This window comes from Balaenoptera physalus (assembly GCF_965194825.1).
Source record: "Balaenoptera physalus genome assembly, chromosome: 12".
Classification (NCBI taxonomy): Eukaryota; Metazoa; Chordata; class Mammalia; order Artiodactyla; family Balaenopteridae; genus Balaenoptera; species Balaenoptera physalus.
Window position 1 is genome coordinate 27,067,200 of NC_138897.1, and position 21,704 is coordinate 27,088,903.

A 21,704-nucleotide genomic window follows, 5' to 3' on the forward strand; every position below is an offset into this window, starting at 1 on the left:
CAAATAAACAAACTAACCTTAGACCTAAAGGAACTAGAGAAAGAAGAACAAACAAAACCCAAAGTTAGCAGAAGGAAAGAAATCATAAAGATCAGAGCAGAAATAAGTGAAATAGAAACAAAGAAAACAATTGTAAACATCAATAAAACTAAAAGCTGGTGCTTTGAGAAGATAAACAACATTGATAAACCATTAGTCAGACTCATCAAGAAAAGGAGGAAGAGGACTCAAATCAATAAAATTAGAAATGAAAAAGGAGAAGTTACAACAGACACTGCAGAAATACAAAGCATCCTAAGAGACTACTACAAGCAACTCTATGCCAATAAAATGGACAACCTGGAAGAAATGGACAAATTTTTAGAAAGGTATAACCTTCCAAGACTGAACCAGGAAGAAATAGAAAATATGAACAGACCGATCACAAGTAATGAAATTGAAACTGTGATTAAAAATCTTCCAACAAACAAAAGTCCAGGACCAGATGGCTTCACAGGTGAATTCTATCAAACATTTAGAGACGAGCTAACACTGATCCTTCTCAAACTCTTCCCAAAAATTGCAGAGGAAGGAACACTCCCAAACTCATTCTATGACGCCACCATCACCCTGATACCAAAACCAGACACAGATACTACAAAAAAAGAAAATTACAGACCAATATCACTGATGAATATAGATGCAAAAATCCTCAACAAAATACTAGTAAATAGAATCCAACAACACATTAAAAGAATCGTAAACCATGATCAAGTGGGATTTATCCCAGGGATGAAAGGATTCTTCAATATATGCAAATCAACCAATGTGATACACCATATTAACAAATTGAAGAATAAAAACCATATGATCATCTCAATAGATGCAGGAAAAGATTTTTGACAAAACTGAACACCCATTTATGATAAAAACTCTTCAGAAAGTGGGCATAGAGGGACCCTACCTCAACATAATAAAGGTCATAAACAACAAACCCAAAGCAAACATCATTCTCAATGGTGAAAAACTGAAAGCATTTCCTCTAATATCAAGACCAAGACAAGGATGTCCACTCTCACCACAATTATTCAACATAATTTTGGAAGTCCTAGCCAGAGAAATCAGAGAAAAAAAGAAATAAAAAGAATACAAATTGGGAAAGAAGAAGTAAAACTGTCACTGTTTGCAGATGACATGATACTAAATTTAAAGAATCCTAAAGATGCCACCAGAAAACTACTAGAACTAATCAGTGAATTTCGTAAAGTTGCAGGATACAAAATTAATGCACAGAAATCACTTGCATTCCTATGCACTAATGATAAAAGATCTGAAAGAGAAATTAAGGAAACACTTCCATTTACCATTGCAACAAAAAGAATAAAATACCTAGGAATAAACCTACCTAGGGAGACAAAAGACCTGTATGCAGAAAACTATAAGACACTGGTGAAAGAAATTAAGGATGATACAAACAGATGGAGAGATATACCATGTTCTTGGATTGGAAGAATCTATACTGTGAAAATGACTATACTACCCAAAGCAATCTACAGATTCAGTGCAATCCTCACCAAATTACCAATGGCATTTTTTACAGAACTAGAAAAAAAAAATCTTAAAATTTATATGGAGACACAAAAGACCCCGAATAGTCAAAGCAGTTTTGAGGTGAAAACACAGAGCTGGAGGAATCAGACTCCCTGACTTCAGACTATACTACAAAGCTACAGTAATCAAGACAATGTGGTACTGGCACAAAAACAGAAATATAAATCAATGTTACAAGATAGAAAGCCCAGAGATAAACCCACACACATATAGTCACCTAATTTATGACAAAGGACACAAGAATATACAATGGAGAAAAGACAGCCTCTTCAATAAGTGGTTCTGGGAAAACTGGACAGCTACATGTAAAAGAGTGAAATTAGAACACTACCTAACACCATACACAAAAATAAACTCCAAATGGATTAAAGACCTAAATGTAAGACCAGACACTATAAAACTCTTAGAGGAAAACACAGGAAAAACACCCTTTGACATAACCACAGCAAGATCTTTTTGGACCCACCTCCTAGAGTAATGAAAATAAAAACAAAAATAAACAAATGGACCTAATTAAACTTAAAAGCTTTTGCACAGCAAAGGAAACCATAAACAAGATGAATAAACAACCCTCAGAATGGGAAAAAATATTTGCAAATGAAACAACGGACAAAGGATTAATCTCGAAAATATACAGACAACTCATGGAGTTCAATATCAAAAAAACAACCCAATACAAAAATGGGTGGAAGACCTAAATAGGCATTTCACCAAAGAAGACATACAGATGGCCAAGAAGCACATGAAAAGCTGCTCAACATCACTAATTATTAGAGAAATGCAAATCAAAACTACAATGAGGTATCACCTACACTGGTCAGAATGGCCACCCTCAAAAAATCTAGAAACAATAAATGCTGGAAAGGGTATGGTGAAAATGGAACCCTCCTGCACTGTTGATGGGAATGTAAATTGATACAACCACTATGGAGCACAGTATGGAGGTTCCTTAAAAAACTAAAAATAGAATTACCATATGACCAGCAATCCCACTACTGGGCATATACCCAGAGAAAACTGTAATTCAAAGAGAGACATGTACCACAATGTTCATTGCATTACTATTTACAATAGCCAGGACATGGAACCAACCTAAGTGTCCATCAACAGATGAATGGATAAAGAAAATGTGGCACATATATACAATGGAATATTACTCAGCCATAAAAAGAAACGAAATTGAGTTACTTGTAGTGAGGTGGATGGACCTGGAGTCTGTCATACAGAGTGAAGTAAGTCAGAAGGAGAAAAACAAATACCATATGCTAATGCATATATATGGAATCTAGAAAAAAAAATGATACTGATGAGCCTAGTGGCAGGGCAGGAATAAAGACATAGAGAATGGACTTGAGGGCATGGGGAGGGGAGGGGGAAAGTGGGGCGAAGTGAGAGTAGCATCAACATACATACACTACCAAACATAAAATAGATAGCTAGTGGGAAGCAGCAGCATAGCACAGGGAGATCAGCTCAGTGCTTTGCGACGACATAGAGGGGTGGGATAGGGAGGGTAGGAGGGAGGCTCAAGAGGGAGGGGATATGGGGATATATGTATGCACATGGCTGATTCACTTTGCTGTACAACAGAATCTAACACAGTATTGTGAAGCAATTTTACTCCAATAAAGAGGTATTTTTTAAAAAATACAGGATGCCCAGTTAAATTTGAATTTCAGATAAACAATAAATAATTTGTTCAGCATTAGTATGTCCCATTCAGTGCAACCTTGTGTCACAGTTGTTATCTCATAAAATCCTCGAGACAACTCTATGAAGTGTAATCTTTAGGTTTTAGTCAAGGAATCTCGCATCAGAACCTTTGCCCTTGCTACCAGGAAATCCCTGCCCCATCCTTCTTTTCCTGGTTAACTTCTACTCATCCACTGACATCCAGGCCTGGCTTTACCTCCATTGGGAAGCCGTTCCCCATTCTCTCTAATCTCATAACCAACTATTCATGTTTCTCTCACAGCACTTAGCCCATTGTTTAATAATGACTTTTTCCATAATCCCCCTCCCCACCTGAGTGGAGCTCTTCACAGCCTGCCTGAGTTGTATTTATCTCTGTGACCCCACCACCTAGCCCCATGCCAGATACATGGTAGACCCTAAATGCTTCCTGAACAAATAAGACGTGTTAAGATTTTCCTAGACTCACACGCCTGTTATGTGATGGAGTCTGGATCAAATTCTAGGTCCACGAGACCCCAAAACTTACTTCATTAACACTATCCTCTCTCCTTCCTTATATATATAACACGTGGCCTTGCCCACAAGAAATTGACAGTCTAATTGAAGAAGCAATGAGTCCACAAAAATTGGAAAGTACATACTGGAAGGTGGACATGATGAGTGCCTATAACAGAGCAGAGCATGCTGTGGAAGCACACGTTGGGAATTTGATTCTGACTGAGGGACTAGAGAAAAAATGAAAAATGAACCTTGGCCCTAACTCACATCATACACAAAAATTAATTTGAGATGGATTATAGAACTAAATATAAAAAGCTAAAACAATAAAGTTTCTAGAAAAATACATAGAAGAATGTCTTTGTAATCTGTGGGTAGGCAAAGTTTTCTTTGGGCACAGAAAGCAATGACCACACAAAAAATTGACAGATTGGACTTTATCCAAATTTTAAATTTCTGATCACCAAAAGATACCATTTAGAAAAAGAGTAGGCAAACCACATCCTGGAAGAAAATATTCGCCAAACATGTCAGACAAAAAACTGGTATCTGGAATACATAAGAATACCTACAACTCAGTAAGGGGACAAACAACAAAATTAAAATTGGGCAATAAAATCAGATGTCTATACACTACATGATTCTATATGTACGACATTCTGGAAAAGGTAAAACCTTAGGAACAGAACATAGATTAGTGGTTGCAGGAGCAGGGGGCGGGGAGAAGGTATAAATTACAAACAGGCACAAGGAAAATTTTACAGTGATGGTAACTATATTTTGATGATTGTGATAGTTATATGACTATGTTTTCATAATTCATAAAAAATACACCTAAAAAAGGTGAATTTTACTGTATGTAAACTATACTGCATTAAACCTGACTTTTTTAAATGAGCAAAAGATTTCAACAGAGGGACTTCCCTGGCAGTCCAGTGGTTAGGACTCCTCATTCCCAATGCAGGGGGCATGGGTTCAATCCCTAGTCGGGAAGTTAAGATCCCACATGGCGCATGGCTTGGACAAAAAAAAATAAAAGATTTCAATAGATACTTCACACAAGAAGATATACAAATGGCTAGTAAACACTAATAATATTTTTCAACACTAGTCATTAGAGAAACATAAATTAAAGCCACAATGTCACCATAATGGTTAAAATTAAAAAGATTGACAACATCAAATCCTGACAATAATGTGGAGCAACTAAAACTCTCATACATCATTGATAGGAATGTAAGATGGTACAACAATTTTGGAAAACAGTTGAGCAGTTTCTTACAAAATATAGACCTACTATATGACCCAGAAATTTCAAGCCTAAATAGCTACCCAAAAGAAACGAAAACATGTCCACAAAAAAGACTTGTACAGGAATATTTATAGCAGCTTTACTCATAAAAGCCAAAAACTAGAGATAGCCCAGATGTTCATCAAGAGGAGAGTGGATAATTAAACTATGTTATAGGCATACAGTAAAATACCACTTAGTAACAACCAAAAAAAAAAAAGAAAAGAAAAGAAAACCACCTACTGATACTGCAACAACTTGGATGAATTTCAGCATCATACTGAGGGAAAGAAAGAAGCCTTAACAAAAGAATGAAATTATGGAAAAGGCAAAACTAATTTATGGAGACAAAAATCAGAACAATACTAGCCCCTGGTTGAGCTGAGTATTGTAAGTGTGTAGACAGGGGTTGTTCAGGTGGGGATTGACAGGATGGGGCATGAGGAAGCTTTCTGGGATGGTAGTAGTGTTCTAGATCTTGACAGGGGGTTGGAATACACAGTTGCAGGCATTGGTTAAAGTCATCAAATAATACACTTAAGATTTGTGCATTTTATTGTGTATAAATTTTACATAAAAATATAAATAAATGACATGCATGCTGAAATGGTTTAGTGTGAAGTATAGTGATGTCTGAACTGACTTTGAAATGTACCCCAGTGTATCCCTGGAGAGAGAGAGAGAGAGAGAGAGAGAGAGATGCTCTAGATTTTTAGGGGGAGAATAGCTGGAGGTATGAGTAGATAGGAGGCAAATTATGGAGGGTCTTAAAAGCCATGTAAAGGAGTTTAAAATTCATTACAAGGAATTAGAGACCAACTGAATGGTTTTGAGTAGGGCAGTGACATGATGAACTTGATATTCTGTTTGTGGTATGGAGAATGGATCCAGGCAGGGACAGAAAACAGGCAAAAGCAGTAAAGGAGGGGGGATTGTAGCCTGGATAACAGCAGCAGCAGTGAGGATACATTCAAGTGATAAGTGGGAGTGAGAACCAGTGGTTGACTGGATTTGGGGATGAAAAAGAAATAATCTGTAATAAAAGGACAAGAAATTATAAAACAAATGAAAAACAATTCCTCCTACAACTCATAAACAGAAAGATTAAAAAAAAATTTCAAAATGGGCAAAGGATTTGAACTAGCATTTCTCCCAAGAAGGTATATAAAGTACATGAAAAGAAGTCCCACTCCATTACTCACTGGGGAAAGGCAAATTGTATTAGTCTGCTCAGAGTACCATAGTAATATCACAAACTGAGTGGCTTAAGCAATAGAAATTTATTTTCTCACAGTTCTGGAGGGTGACAGTCCAAGGTCAAGATGCCAGCATGGTGGGTTTCTGGTGAGGTCTCTCTTCCTGGCTTGTTGACGGCTGCCTTCTTGTTGTGTCTTCACATGGCCTTTCCTTTGTGCATGTGTGAACAGAAAGAAATCAAGCTTTCTGATGTTTCTTCTCATAAAGGCACGAATCCTCTCAGATCCTTATGACCTCATTTAAACTTAATTACTTCCTTAGAGGCCCTCAGAGTTGTAAGATGTAGTCATACTTCCCACTCTGGAGACTAAGGTCAATAGTCAAGGCAAGCAGAAAGAGACAGAACTACGTGGATTCCTAGTCTTGGTTTGCAGCAGTTCTTGAAGCCTAGCTGTTTTTTTTTTTTTGTCTGTTCAACCATTCCTTTGATTCCATGGGCCAATAAATCTTCTTTTTTGCTAATGCTAATCAGAGCTGTGTTATTGTCACCAACAAAATAATCCTAATATCGATGAAACAACTGAGGCTCAGAGGGATCCAAGATTATACAGCTAGGATTTATACTCAACACTAATTCCTAAACTGGTATGTATATACATACCACCATAGATTTAATTGGCCTGGGGAAGACTTAGAGAGGATATGATACATTCATGGAGCTGATGTTACAAACTGTTAACCACCTGAGGATAGGAACAGACTGACATCTTTTTCTTTATGCCCTAACACAGCCTGACCCCCAGGAGGCACTTGACAAATGTTTATTGGAAAGAAAAAAGGGAAACGATTGCCCAGCAAGCAGTGAGCTCCCCAACGTTGGACGTATTTGAACAAGGGCAGGATGTTGTGTGTCTGAGATGCTATGGAAGCAACTTCTATTCAAGGAAGTAAACAGAAGATATCCAAATCTCTTTCCTTTTTAAGAATGCATGATTATAAGAAAACAGTCATTTTACCTTTCTTTCCCCTTGCCTGGAGCATATTAGATAATATCCAAAGAGTTCATATGGGTGGTTTTGACTCTCAGAGGAAAGAAAGGAAGGAAAGAAAGAAACAGGAATCCCTGGGTCTTCCAATCCAACCTTTCCCTCTCTTCCAGGTTCCCTCCCACCCCAAACCAACCGCAGACACCTGGGGAGTGTCACCTGTGTCAGAAGGCTGACATCCACGAGCGCAGAAGTATTGTGTGGGTTCATTAGAGCATTGTTTCTCAAATTTTAAAAGTCACCTAGGGGTCTCATTAAAATGCAGCTTCTGACTCAGCACGTCTGGGGTGGAGGCTAAGATTCTGCCTAGTAATTTCCCAGGTGATGCTGACGCTGATGCTTCTAGTTGGTCTACTGACTGCACATTTAGTAGCAAGGCCTGAGAAGATCTCCAATGACAGAAACTGTTAAATCCTCGAAGTACACTAACTGACTTACTTCAAGAAAGAGGCAGAATAAAGGGGACTCTGGAGCATTCCGTAAGTTCAATGATGTATCAGTAACTTCAGAGAACAGATTTAACACTGCTGTGGGGCATCAGATCAGGGAAACAGTAAGAAAGCCAGACTATCAGAAGCACACAGAGTTAGAGAGGAGGAGTAATGCATAACAGGGAACCTAACTGCTACTTTAATGTTTCACAGCAAAGATATTTCAAACGATCATGGCCAACAGAAGTAAGAAAATGGTATTGCTTTACTTCCCTCAGTTCCCTGGTTCTATGCAAGAATTCCAGGCCTTTTGGCACTAATGAAGTTTTATCTCCAACCCAACATTTAAAGCACTCTGCTAATGTGAATCTTCAAGCCTCAAGAGCTCCATCTGGGCTCCCTAGAAGAACCAGGCCAAAGGGAGAGCTCTGCCCAAGCAAGCTTGATTGTAACAAGTCCCACCTCCCTTCTCTCCTGATTTGCAGGAAATGGGGCTAAAGACAGAAATCTTATTGCCATCAGCGTGAATTTTAAGTCACATACATGTAAATTAACCCTGCCTCTGCCCTTTACCAGCTGTGTGGCCCTTGCCAAGCAACTTCTCCCCTCTGAGTCTTAGATTCCTCCTCTATAACATGAGAAAATAATGACAATGACTACCTCTCTCCACAACGCTATTGACACCATCAGCATTTGTAGGGGAATTGGTTAACGCTGTTGTAGTTAAAATAACAGTTTACTTTATATATCTTATACATACTTTGTATTGTGGGGAATTTTTTATGAAAGATAAAACTATGAAGATATTTATAGAGACTCCTAAAAAAAACCATGAAGTCACTTTAAAAACAATTCTTCCATGTCATGTATGGTTATAAGGTAAAGAGAACATTTCTTAGAACAAATACTCCTGCATATTAAATGAGTGCTCATCTTCCAGGACATCCCTTTGACAGTTTAGACCAGTGATTCACAACTGGATTTGGGGGAGAGGGGATGGTCAGAGCCTTTTCAATTTAAACCTACCCCCCCTCCACAAAATTCTGATTCCTTTTCTGCCCCATACTAACCTTTGTATCTATTGATGCAGCCATTATGCCAAGCATTTGGGGGCTTCCTTTCTTGGTAACCTCTGGCTCCTGCTGGCCACGCAACAAAACCAGTCACATTATTTTGTCTTTAGCCAAATATGCTCTTGTCCAGCTTGATCACTCATCTTATTCACCAGATTTGGCTCCAAATAAGTTTTGACTGTTTCCAACTAAGTTCTTCCACTTTGAGGATATACAAATGAATATCCTAATAGCCCTGAATACACTTGCCAAGAAAAACAGACAGTTCACTTTAAAGAAGAATTCATGTGTGACATCCTCTTCAACTTTATAACAGCCATAGAGTACTATGGACTGAATTGTGTCCCTCCTCCATCCCTGCAAATTCATCTGTTGAAGTCTTAACCCCCAATTGTGATGGTATTTAGAGGTGAGGTCTTTGGAAGGTGATTAGGATTAGATGAGGGTGGGGCCCTCATGATGGGATTAATACCATATACAAAGAGGAAGGGACACAAGATCTCTCTCTCTCTCCCCTAATGTGCACTCACCAAGGAAAAGGCCATGTGAGGACACAACGAAAAGATGGTAGTCTGCAAACCAGGAAAGGATCCTCACTGACACAGAATCTGTCACCACCTTGATCTTGGACCTCGCAGCCTCCAGAATGATGTGAAATAAATGTTTGTTGCTTAAGTCACTGAATCTATGGTATTTTGTTATAGTAGCCTGAACTAAGACATAGAGTTTTCAATTACTAAATCTGTCAATGAATAAAAAGTAACTCTGACCTGAAAGGAAGGCTGGGTATGGTTCTTATTTTCTCTGGGTCACAGCTGTGGGCTCCTGTGGAGATATTTAAGTTTATTTATTAACAGCCGTCCTCTTTTTCCCTCCTACATACAGGGTGGTGGGGTTCTAAGAGCTTTGGAGAGGTTTATTTTTGTCTATTGAGTGGATAAAAGACATTAATGAAACCATTTGGGACTTCAGGGACTGGGCTTCACCCACAGAAGTCAAGGGGAGGCAAGCGTGAGTGACCATTGATTATTAAATGTCCTCTTAGCAAAGGAGCATCACCGGACTGGACTGATGGGCATTTAAGTGTGTGGAAAGTAGGGACAGTGCCATATATGCATTATGTATAAAGAGGCACCCCAGCTTTCTTACACAAAACAATTAATGAAATCACTTTGTGAAAATGTAGACCTCCCCCTCCCCCACTTGACTACCAGCTGGTCCAGGCTTTGAACATATAGCACCATGTTATGATGGCTCCAAAAATTTGGGTCAGCACAATGTTTAAACTCTTAAGTGGAACCACTAATCTCCATTAATCTGACTGTAAAGATGAGAAATAATGCTTAATACAAAAGCATAAGAGTTGGTAATGCATGTTCCTCTGACAGGCTGCCTTAATACACACCAACTCCTACCCAAAGAGCAGAGTCTTTGGAATTGCATCTGACCATTCAAAATCTATTCCTGAACCTTCCTGGAATTCTCTTCATACAAGACAACAGGACCCTAGGGAGCATCCACCATGATGTCCACAATGACATTCATTCCATGAGACTTCTAGCACTCCACGCCCCCACCCACTACCATCCTCTCTTTCAAATGGGCAGCACAACAGTGAATAAGTGCTGAGTTTATGGCTTGAAGAGCTGTGACCCTGTCACTGGCCCAGATGGCCATAAGCCTAGTGGACCAGTAGGTACAGTAGATGCTTCACACCTATGTGACACTCATTCTGGCTGGCGCATAAGGGAAACATGATGGAGTTCTTTTCCTGGTTGGGGACACTTTGGGACTTTGGGAAGTCCCAACTACAGAATAAGTGCTTCTCATTTTCCTCATCCCTCCTCAGCCTTACTGCTCCTTCCTCTGGGTCATTTTCTCAAACCATAGTCCATGAAACCACCTACTGGAGAATCACTAAAGCTGTGGTTAGAAATTGACATTCCTGGGCCTCTCCCTAGAAATACTGAATCAGGATTTCTCAGGTGGGACTCAGGAAAACTACATTTTAAACAAGATGTACCAGTGAGACTTAAGCACAAAATGTTAGAAACGCTATCTAAACTTTGTAAAGTTCTTATAGGAGCCCAGCCAAAAAATGGCCATGCATGAGATAACCCAGCCCCAGCACAGTGATTTTGGACCGGAAATTCCCATAGTGTGGTTCCCAGGCAAGCTCTTAAAGCAAAAGTTAACATGTATCAAGCGGAAAAACATATACAGACCCAGGACATAGAAAGGCTGTGACATCTGTTTTTAGTAGCCACTGTTACTATAGTCTTCCTTTCATCCTATCAAAGTAACAATTATTGAGTGCTCACAATGTGCCCAGTGCCATTCTAAGTGCTTCATATGTATTAACTCACTAAAAACTCATAACATTCTATGAATAGAACTTTAACTATTAGCCCTCATGAGGGGACAGTGAAAAGCGTCAGGGAGGAGGTGACATTTAATTGGACTGTGAAGGATTGGTGGAAATATATCACCTTTCACACCTCACTTATTAATTCAGCTGCCACCGGGCAGGTTCCTCACTGCCATCTTATGCCTCCATAAAGAGACTTTTTAAGTCTCCACCACTAACTCCCTAGAAATAAGGGATAACAATGTTTGGCTTGGCTATTGACACCACGAATTACAAGGCTGACGTCTTATATGGGTTCCTGAATTGTAATTAACCATTTGGACTCTTGTCCTAACCCAAAGAATGACTCCTTCTGTGGAAGTCATTCCACAGAGAGGCTGCCTGCCCACTCTGTGCACAGGTAAAGCCGTCTCTGTGTGGATCTTCTGATGAACCTCAGCTGCGGCAGGAGCCAGAGAAAACGAGGCTCAATTCATGAACATTAGAATCCAGATCAATGGTCTCCTTTCCAACAGAATTCACATGCATGGTGGCCATTGTCTTTTAACTGTCAGGCCCAGACCTCTCCCCACCCTTCTGGTAAAGGATCCTAAGCCCAGAAGTTCTACGGTAGACTAGTGATGGCTCCATCCTCTTGACTGGAGTGGGGACAGCAGCCACAGAGACCAAGGATGGGCTTGTGACCCAAGGAAGGATCAATCAGAATCCCTCCCTGGGGTCTCCTGGCAGGAAGCACTAAAAAATTGTGAATCTAGGGTTCCCCTCAGCAGCATTCTCTATCCCGTGGAGAAATCTGTCTGCATTAAAGAGTGAAGTCAAACAAGAATGAGAGAGACAAGGACTTCCCTGGTGGTCCAGTGGGTAAGACTCTGCATTCCCAATGCAGGGGGCCCAGGTTCAATCCCTGGTCAGGGAATTAGATCCCCCATACATGCCACAATTAAGAGTTTGCATGTCGCAGCTAAAGATCCCGCATGCCGCAAGTAAGACCTGGGTCAGCCTAAATTAATTAATTAATTAATTAAATATTTATTTTAAAAAAAAAAAGAATGAGACAGAGACAGAGGAAAAAATGATAGAGAGACACTGACCACCATCTTTTGAGTACCTCAGGCCAACTCCAGTCTTACCCTTTGTATAGTTACGTTACTGGGATGAATAAACTTCGCCTTTAGATTTAAATTAGTTCAAGATGAGTCTCTATTAACTTACCAACAAAAACTTTCTTACTCACGGAAACATCTCATCTTGCCACTCAATTCTGTGTCCCACAGACACAAGGATGAAAATAACTTGAATTTGTATTGATGCTTGGTGTTCAAGGCATTCATCCTGTTATCTTTCTGTATCTACCATGTCTTGTGCACTCTGTCAAGGTACTGGGGGCACAGGAGTGAACAAAGCGGTGCTCTTGGAGCTTACAGTCCAAGTAATAAATAAATGTTCATATTACAATTTTTTTTTTTTTTGGCCACACCACACGGATTGTGGAATCCCAGTTCCCCGACCAGGGACCAAACCGGGGCCCCCGGCAGTGGAAGCACAAAGTAATAACCACTGGACTGCCAGAGAATTCCCTACAATTTTTTTAAATGCTACAGAAGATAATGATAATAAGATAATCATTATCTTATTATCATTATAATGATAATGATAATCCTACTAGGGAATGGGAGGGGGAGCAGGGAGTCTCCTCTCCAAGAGTGGCTTTTGATATTTACACTGAAATCTCAAAGACAGTGGGAGCCATCCAGGCAAAGATGAGGTTATGTGCTTCCCCAAGAGAGAGCTGTACTGTGAAGGCTCTGGGTCTACAAAGAAGCACATAAGAAGCAGAAGAGAGCAGTGTGTTTGCAGTGGAATGAGATCGAAATGAGACTGAGGGGCAGGTAGGAATAAGACTGTCATGGCCTGTCAGGCCATGTTAATGGTCTTGGGCAGCCAATGGAGGGTTATAAGTAGGAGAGTGATGCAAGTGGATTTACACTGTAGGAGGATGACTGTGGCTTCTGTGTGGGGTCCAAAGTGGAGGAGGCAATACTAGGTGCAGCAGGAGAGTAAGGAGGTGACTGCAGTCAGACACCCAGGCAGGAGATGATAACGGCTTGGCCTAGACTGGTCAGTGGAGTGAATAGATCTGAGACTCACTTAAAAGACAGATGGAATGTGTTATTGATTAGCTACAATGCAGGGAGAGGATGACTCCAGTTTCTGGTATGAGCACTTGAGTAGTTTGTGATGCCACTGATTGATTTGGGAATGTCAGAGAAGAAATAGGTTTTGGGGGGAGATTTTAAGTTCAGTATGGGAAATTTTCCTTTTTAGATGCCTGTGAGACATCAAATGGAAACAGCAAGTAGGTAATGTATGCATTACTTCACTTAAAACAACAGATTGATATGACAGGTTTCACTGCACCCATTTTACAGGTAAGGAAAGTGAGGTTTGCCTAATATATATAATAATTTAGGGAAACTACTGGTAGTAGAACTTAAACTTCCTACATCCTAGTCCGAGTGTCTTCAGTGAACCATGCTGAATCCTACTACACTTGGCTGATTAAACAAACAGACCAAAAATAATGTTATAGAATAAGGCATAATGTCAATCCAAAGTTGTGTGCTGTGAAATCAATGTTGTGTTGTCCAATATTTGGTGTCAGTTTGATAATGTAACAAAACATGTGGAATCTGCCCTTGTACTTCATAGAGCTGACAATCAGCCTTTAATTGAGAAAACAGTGCCCAATCCCACTGGGGTTTAAAGCTTCATCTGTGCTTTGCATTTGTACCAAACATTGCCACCATTATTGGTAAAAACTGTCAGAATACATTCATTCTAATTACGAAAAGGAAACTATTTCTCAAAATGGTTGCTTTGCCAACAGCACCTACTAGCTATATATCCAGATGAAAGAGACAAGTGGAGTTGTGTTTTTTTTAAAAAATCAATAGATTGGCTCTTACGGAAGTCATTAATGCAAACTGTTTAGCAAGAGAGGCTGATTTTTCATTCCTAGTTGGCACTCCATAAAAAAAAAAAAATGTTGCACTGAGTCTCTAAACAAATCTATGATTAAAGATCGTCATCCATAGTGCCTGTAGAATGTTCCCTGGTCCACTGACTAGAAAGAAAGGATATATTTGGCTCTAAGTGGAATCTCAGATTGGCTGTGCAGAGGCAAGCCAGTCTGGGCTGGACCCAGATGTAGTGGGAGCCACCTTAGATGCTTGAGCAGGGGTGATGAAAGCAATATTTGCAAAAAGTTCAGCCTGGTACTGTGATCAGTCTTATGACATGGCCCTAGAGTTAAATTGCTAACTAGAGGAAGTGTATCTTGGGAGTGGAGACACTTGTTATCCATCTTCATGACAACCTTCCCCACCCCAGCCCCTAATTTGGTAGCATGTGCACAAGAAGGGCTTGATAGGTATATGTGGAATGTGGGCGGCAAGGCCTGGGGACTGGGAAGAGTTTTATGAAAGACACTGATTTCCTTGCCCTTTTCTACCATTATAAAGCATAGTGGGTTTTTTTTTCTAGCTTGTAAAAACAGATTTTTATGGATTTCTGACTTTATGCCTTGGTTTCATTTCTAAATGGAACTTGTCAGCCAAAAAACCCAACTGGCACTTATAGGGAGGAAACAGTTTTGAATTTCTGAGTTGGTCTCAGATAATGAGGCTGGGATTTCCTACTACAAAGAAACTGTGGGATATTTTCCAGAACTTTCCATGCTTAAATTGGTTTGGATTCCAGTAGCACAGATCTTGCTATCAGATCTGGCATACTTGAAATTGCAGTACTTCTGAAGCAACTGGGTGTCTGTTCCTTCTGGCTTTCTCTGGAGAAGTCACATCATGCTGATGTGAGGGTCGACTAGGAGTCAGGTACCTGGGATCCAGTGCCCTCTGTCACTACCTCACTACTATGTGTCCTTGAACAAGTTGTTTCACCTCTCTGTGCCTCAGTGTCTTTTTCTAGCGGGAGCAAGGATGGGCCCAGACAGTCTCCAAGATCCATTCCAGAAGCGCAGACCATTTACTAGTTAAAAAGCACTCTTCCCATACATTTTCAGCAGGGGCTTTACATCAAATGTTACAGAGAAAAGTAAGAGATTGATGATGCTCCAGGAACTAAAATGCACACATAGAAAGGTAGGCTGGGTGGGGGCCAGCGTGCAGGAGCCCCTCAGCCACAGTGGACCATCTTTGTCCACATTTAACTGCAATCTGAAAGCAAGTGAGCTCAGGTATTGAAGAGGCAGCTGATAATGGCCCTCCAGGGAGCTCCCATAATGAGGGCCCAGGCGCTTACCTCATGGCCCTGCCAAGGTTGAGTTAAGAATTCTCCAGGTAGGGAATTCTTTGGAGATTCTCTCCTTAAGTTTTTGGAATATTTCCCTTGAGGAAACCATTCCCTGGGAGATGGACAGTCAGATTGGATAGGTGGGGAGGTATCCAGTTAACTATTTCTGAAGGGAAAAAATATGTCTTGTCTGTGACACCCCTCCAGCCTCCATCTCCCCCTAAATCTCACTCCCATACCCACATGGACACTCCCTCCCCAAAAAAAATGGAGTCCCCAAAGGAGAGGGGCTCCGTTTGTTTAACACAAAGTCCTGTTCTCTTGGCCATTAATCATGCCTGTAAGAGCGTTTATTAATGTCCTGTCAAGTGTTCAGAGTGAAGGCAGACTGTCAGCTGTCCTCCCTCCCCGTTAGCTGTGTGCAAACACTGGTGATTAAGCACCAGATTTAACATCCTCATGAATATTTAAGAGGCTGTGTTTGAAAGTTTCCTGTCCTTTTACACTAATAGCCCCATTAAAACCTGTTTACAAGCCAGTCAAGAGAGTAACTGCCTGCACTTAAAACATGACAGTGCTCCCCCAAGAGGGGCACATGACCACGTGAAGATCGATACGCTGCTTAAAGTAAGACTGTCTGCCCGCCCCCAGTGGAGCCCAGCCCCATGAGAGCCACGTAAAAGAGCTGGAAAGGACCCAACTTGTTAATTAGACCAGTGAGCGGGGCGGGCGGGAGCAAGCCCTGGTTACTGGGCTCCCCGCTGCCCTATGTGGGGTGACCCCAGTTCCAGAGACTTCAAAAAAGTTGCCTGAATGATGTCAATGGCAACCAGCCCCAGGCCAGCCCAGGAAAGGAAATTTGTCTCTGGGCCTGCTCACCTGCTGGCTCTTGCCCTCCATACACCACCCCGAGCACTGGGCTCTGCTTCTGTCCCAGGCTCATCAAATGCATCTTATCCAAGGGGTTAATAAGGGCTTGAGCAAAGGAAGTATGATGAGAGGGGGGCCCTTGAGGATTCCCAAAAGCTTTAAGGGTCCAAAGGGAAGCGAGGCAAATTCGTAAGGGAGGTATTGGGAATGGGGTGAGGTGTCTCTTTTCTGCATGGAAGAGCTGGTTTGCCATCAGCCCCTGAGACTGCCTTTCCTGCAGTTGGGAAAGAACACAGAAGTGGGGAAAACCGCTTCCTCTTTGAAAGTAGGAAGACAATTACCTAGTGTTGTTATAGACAAAGGAATGGACAGACCAGTGGAACAAGGGCGGGGGGCTCTGCTGAAAGGCAGTGCCAGGTCGCCAGGTGCAGTCCACTTCCTCCCCAGCCCCAAGAATGGGCAGATGCGCAGAGGGACCGCCCTCACTCCAGGTGCGGGAACTCTCAAACACTAAATCTGCTTCCCCATCCATCACCTGGTCTGTGCTGAAAGAGTCCAAGAATCCCTTTTAGAGCAAGGAGACGTGCCCCGAACTTCACCAACTGCATTCTGACTGTTCAATACAAAGTTCACCATTTGGGACACTTCATGTTCCTACGGCACTGGGGGGTTCCTCAAAATGCAGGCCAGGACTGCTCTACTTTTTATCTGACATATTGCCTGGCCCAGAGATGACTTTTGCTTTCTTCTGTGTAATACATGCATGGTGATACAGTACATTCTGATTTATAATAAGAATGTAATTGTAGCAATACTCACTGATCTGGAGCATAGTAATCTAGGAATGCCTCCTCTCCAGAGATTCTACGGGAACCAAAAGTTAAGCCAAAAGCCTTCTGAGCAACCAAAAAAAATATATATATATTGCAATATCCATGCACTAACATTTTAAGCATTTTACTCATCAGGCCCATATCCCAGCAGGTTAACAACATTTCTAACATGATTTCCAATAGGTTTGGCTCCCTGTATCTCTACTCAATTAAAAAGAGCAGAGGAGAAGCTAGAGACAGACACACTGACAGTAGGAAGAGGTCATAGCTCTGGACAGTGAGTGAGAATAAAATTTTCAAAACTCTAGAAAGTGAGGCCAGAGCCCCAACCACACAGCAGTCTGGGGTCATTTATTCCAGGGGCAAATATCTTTCCACACTTCTACCTGCCCCTACTGCCAATAAAAAAGGCAATAAGCTCTAATGCCTCATGCGTAATGAAATAGAAGAGGGTGAGACACAATTCTTTGAAAAGTCTATCTATAAGAGTTAAAACTTTTATAGTTTGGGAGCATAGAGCTAAGCCTTCAGCTATCCAGAAAATGTATCTCCAGAATAACTCATTTATCCTCTTTTTTTTCTTTCACTATATTCACATTTCGTGTTTTCCCCAAAGTGTTCAAAAGAATCCAGACAAATTTATAAAACAGGAGAACAGGTTGCCACACCGAGAAGCAGGTTTCATTACTTTCCAGGCAAAGGTGTCCTGGAGCTAGGTCACCCTGGCTCAGGAGAACTGAGTGTTAAATGTTCAGGAATTTTATGGGCTAGCATTAAACACAGCCATTATTAGACATTAAATTATGTAAACTTACACTCAAATAACATACTAAAGACAGAGGTAATAAAGAGTCAAAGCTCACCACTTCTTGATCATCTTACTGGATTTTACTCTTATCAAATCTGTGGTGAAAATGCCTCCTAACGGTGGCTACAGCCCATCACTCCCAAGGCCACATTCAGTGACATCCCTTCGGCAGCTTGAAATGGCCATGGTAGGAGAAATTGGCAAATGCCACACTTGGGGTTTGTTCGGGGTCTTTCTCCCCCCAGAAAGGTGGTTGTTAAACATATACCAGTACAACACTGTTTGGGACACACACACCTCCAGCTGTTAAGGTTACACTGTGGATTCCTGAGCAGGGGAAAGTCTCTCTGTCTGGGGAAGTGGAAAGGGAGACGGGCTGGTTTTCAGGTGACCTCTGGCTATGTGACCTCAGGCAAGTGGCTTCCTCTCTCGGGGCCTCCCTTTCCCCAGCTGTAAAATGGGAGTATTGAACTTGACAGTCTCTAAGGTCCCTTCTGGTTGTAACACTATCTGACTCTAGGACTCCTCATTGACTCTCAAGTCAAACAGACATAAACGTATTACAGTCTGGCCCTTGGCAGGTGGGAGGGATAGAATTTAGCTATAGAGCACTTCCTCTTTCTCAAATACTGCCCGAAAGAATGTAATAACATGTGTAAAGCAGTCAAAAGGACCCAGACCAAGTTGAACAGGATCACAGAACATGAGGTTCCCATTTACTTTCATTCGTTCTTCAGCCTGCAACTTGCCATTAACACCAGCGAAGCTATTTCTGAAATTCAAGGTATTCGTTAAATAATAAAAGCCCCAAGAAATCTTGTAAGTGTTCAGTATTACGAACCAGAGACTTACAGATTGATGCCCTGGAAAACGAAAAGGCTTTGGAGTCAGAAGACCTGGATTTGGGTTCTCGACATCCCAATTCACTTTTTCTGCTTGTATAAGCTTGATCAACTGAAATATCCTCCAGACCCAGCTTCCAATAAAATGTGAACAATTTCTGGTAGTATAGACTGTGCAGCCTTTCTAGAGAGACTTTTTGGTGGTACTTATTCAATTTAAGTGTCTGTCTTATGATTCAGCAACCGTTCTCTTGAGTTTGCTTCCCACAGAAATTCCCATCCAGGCTCATCAGCAGTGCAGATGTTTGTGTGCCAGAGTTGGAGGCTACCAAGGTTTCCACTAGGGGGCATAGACGAGTAAACCATGACTGACTCACAAGGTGGAATATTATGCAACATTTAGAGGCAAGGGAGTAGATACACACAGCAACACAGATCACTCTTGTAAGCACAATGTTGAATAAAAAAAATACAAACAAGAGTGAGAGCTAAAGAAAATTGCCACTTATGTAACCAAAAATTGCACACATGCTAAACAAAATATACGTTTTAGATATGCACATATAAATAACAAGATAAACATCGGACACATTTAGAATGATTGTCTGTGTGGAGGCAGAGAAGTGGGAGTGGGAGAAGGAGAGAGATAGTGTATTGATTAATTAATTATGAAAACAAGAGAGGGGCAGCATACAAACTAGATGCTTAATGTGCCGTGTAATAAGTATGATGAACTCAGCCCTCTAAACCTAAGCCCAATTAAAAAATAATGAAAATTATAATAATACTTTACCTACCCCCACACAGTTTTGGTGAGGGTCAAATGAATAATGTATGTGAAAATAATTTGTGAACCATGAAATGTTACTCAGGTATATTATTATAATCATCATTTTTGCAGTATATCTGAGAAACAGTGAATGACGGCTGAAAGAAATATTTAAAGAATGTAGCAAGGTATCTCATCTTTCTGTCCTGATAAGTTTAACTGATAAGGTTAAAAATCCCTTAATTAAACATGACTCTGTAAATCACAAGTTTTTAAATAAAATTGTGGTCACTCTCGATTCTTCTGAGTAACATATTTGTGGTCAACACTGCCAATCACCAGCCCATCGGCATTCTCCCTGCTTCCTTAGGGATCCAGTTGTTCACACAGCATGGTGTCTTTATTTCCAAAGGATCAGCTGTGATTTGTCCAAGACGAGCACAGCAACCCCATTTCTTGGAATGGAGTGAGTAATGGCTGTAGGTGGGACTCAGGTCTAGGAAAAGATATATCAGGGGAAGTTTGTTTGGAGGAGACTTGTGGAAGAAGAAATTTCCCTGTTTAAAAAGAGAGAGAGAGAAAGAGATAAGGTCGAAGGTTTTCATCTCCTCTTACCTTAAACATGAAGATGTGCTGTTTGCAGCTGAAGCAGCCACTGTGACCATCAGACAGGAAGCCTAAGAACAAGCAGACAAGATGGGGTTAATTGAGCAATACGGAGAAAGAACCAGTTTCTAGCTGACTCAGATGGCTGAGCCACCACACCAAATCTAAAACTGCCTAGACCTCTGGCTATTTGAGTTCATTAAACGTCTTTATTACTTTAGACACTGTGAGTCAGATGTTACTTTCAGTCAAACACTTCCCTGCTGATACAGTATTTAACGAGGCCGGACTTGAAAGAAGATGTCCATTTCCTATGCACATTCTGAGGGAAACATCCTCATCTTCCCACCTTCCCAACATTTTCCCAAATGTTATATTTGGCAGACTTTACAGGAGCAGAGAGCTGTGGTTTAAAGCAAGTGGGACCTGACTGTGTTTTGTGTCAACCAGGAGAGCCAGCATAGGTGAAGTAACCCAGGCCTCTGTTTGACACGTCAGGAGTTCTGAAAAGGTCACATACCTAATTTTACCTCTGAAGCCAAAGATGATGAGAAGTGCCTCCTAAGGAAAGGTCAAGGACAAATGTGTGGGCTGAAGATGAGACAACTTATGGCCTTAAAATGCCATTGGGTCTGGGTGTGGAAGAGGACTTTGACTTGTTCTGTGTGGTCCCACTGGACCAATGGGGGGAAGTTTTAACTTGGGATCTCCAATTAGAGTTGCCCAACTCCAGGAGAGCTTATGCTATAAGACTATGAGCTCCTGGGCCCTGAATGTGTCCAAAATAAAGCATTCTTCACTGAATAGCAAGTCTATAGGGTTCCATTCAAGTCCAAGATTCTAAGATTATGTAATCCTCGTGAAAAAAAATGCAAATTATCTTCAGGATCATAATTCAGTCAATACAGGTGATAGCAGGCCCCTGATGAAGATAACAATGCAGAGTGGAGAATCTGAGGTCATCAAAAATTCTTTTCCAACTCTACATTTTTGAGAACAAAAAAATATGGTCATTTCCTAAAGAGTTGAAAATAGAATTACCATATGATCCAGGAACTCCGCTCAAAAGAACTGAAAGCAGGGTATCAAAGAGATATTTGTACACCCATGTTCATAACAGCCTTACTCACAATAGCCAAAAGGAGGAAGCAACCCAAGTGTCATTGATAGATGAATTTAAAAATGTGGTTAAAAAAATGTGGTATATGCATACAATGGAATATTATACAGCCTTAAAAAGGAAGGAAATTCTGACTCATGCTAAAACATGGGTGAACCTTGAGGATGTTATGCTAAGTGAAATAAGCCAGTCATAAAAAGACAAATACTGTAGGATTCCACTTGTGTGAGGTACCAAGAATAATCAAATCCACAGAGATAGAAAGTAAAATGGTGGTTGCCACAGTTGTTTAATGGGTACAGACTTCCAGTTTTACAAGATGAGAAGAGTTCTTGAGATTGGTTACACCACAATGTGAA

At 40.9% G+C, this 21,704-nt stretch overlaps 1 long non-coding RNA gene across 2 annotated transcripts in view; it reads right to left on the minus strand.

Moving 5' to 3' along the window:
* Nucleotides 1-4,268: 4,268 nt before the first annotated feature.
* The window catches only part of LOC309639450, a 56,271-nt gene continuing 38,835 nt past the window's right edge, over nucleotides 4,269-21,704 (minus strand). The window contains exons 3-4 of one of the 2 annotated variants that reach the window (XR_014251656.1): nucleotides 20,235-20,296; nucleotides 4,269-6,481 (exon numbers count right to left, since the gene is read on the minus strand). This is a non-coding gene — a long non-coding RNA (uncharacterized lncRNA). Of the gene's footprint in view, nucleotides 6,482-17,068; nucleotides 20,297-21,704 lie in introns of those variants that run through there. The other variant, XR_014251657.1, reaches the window with a different exon arrangement.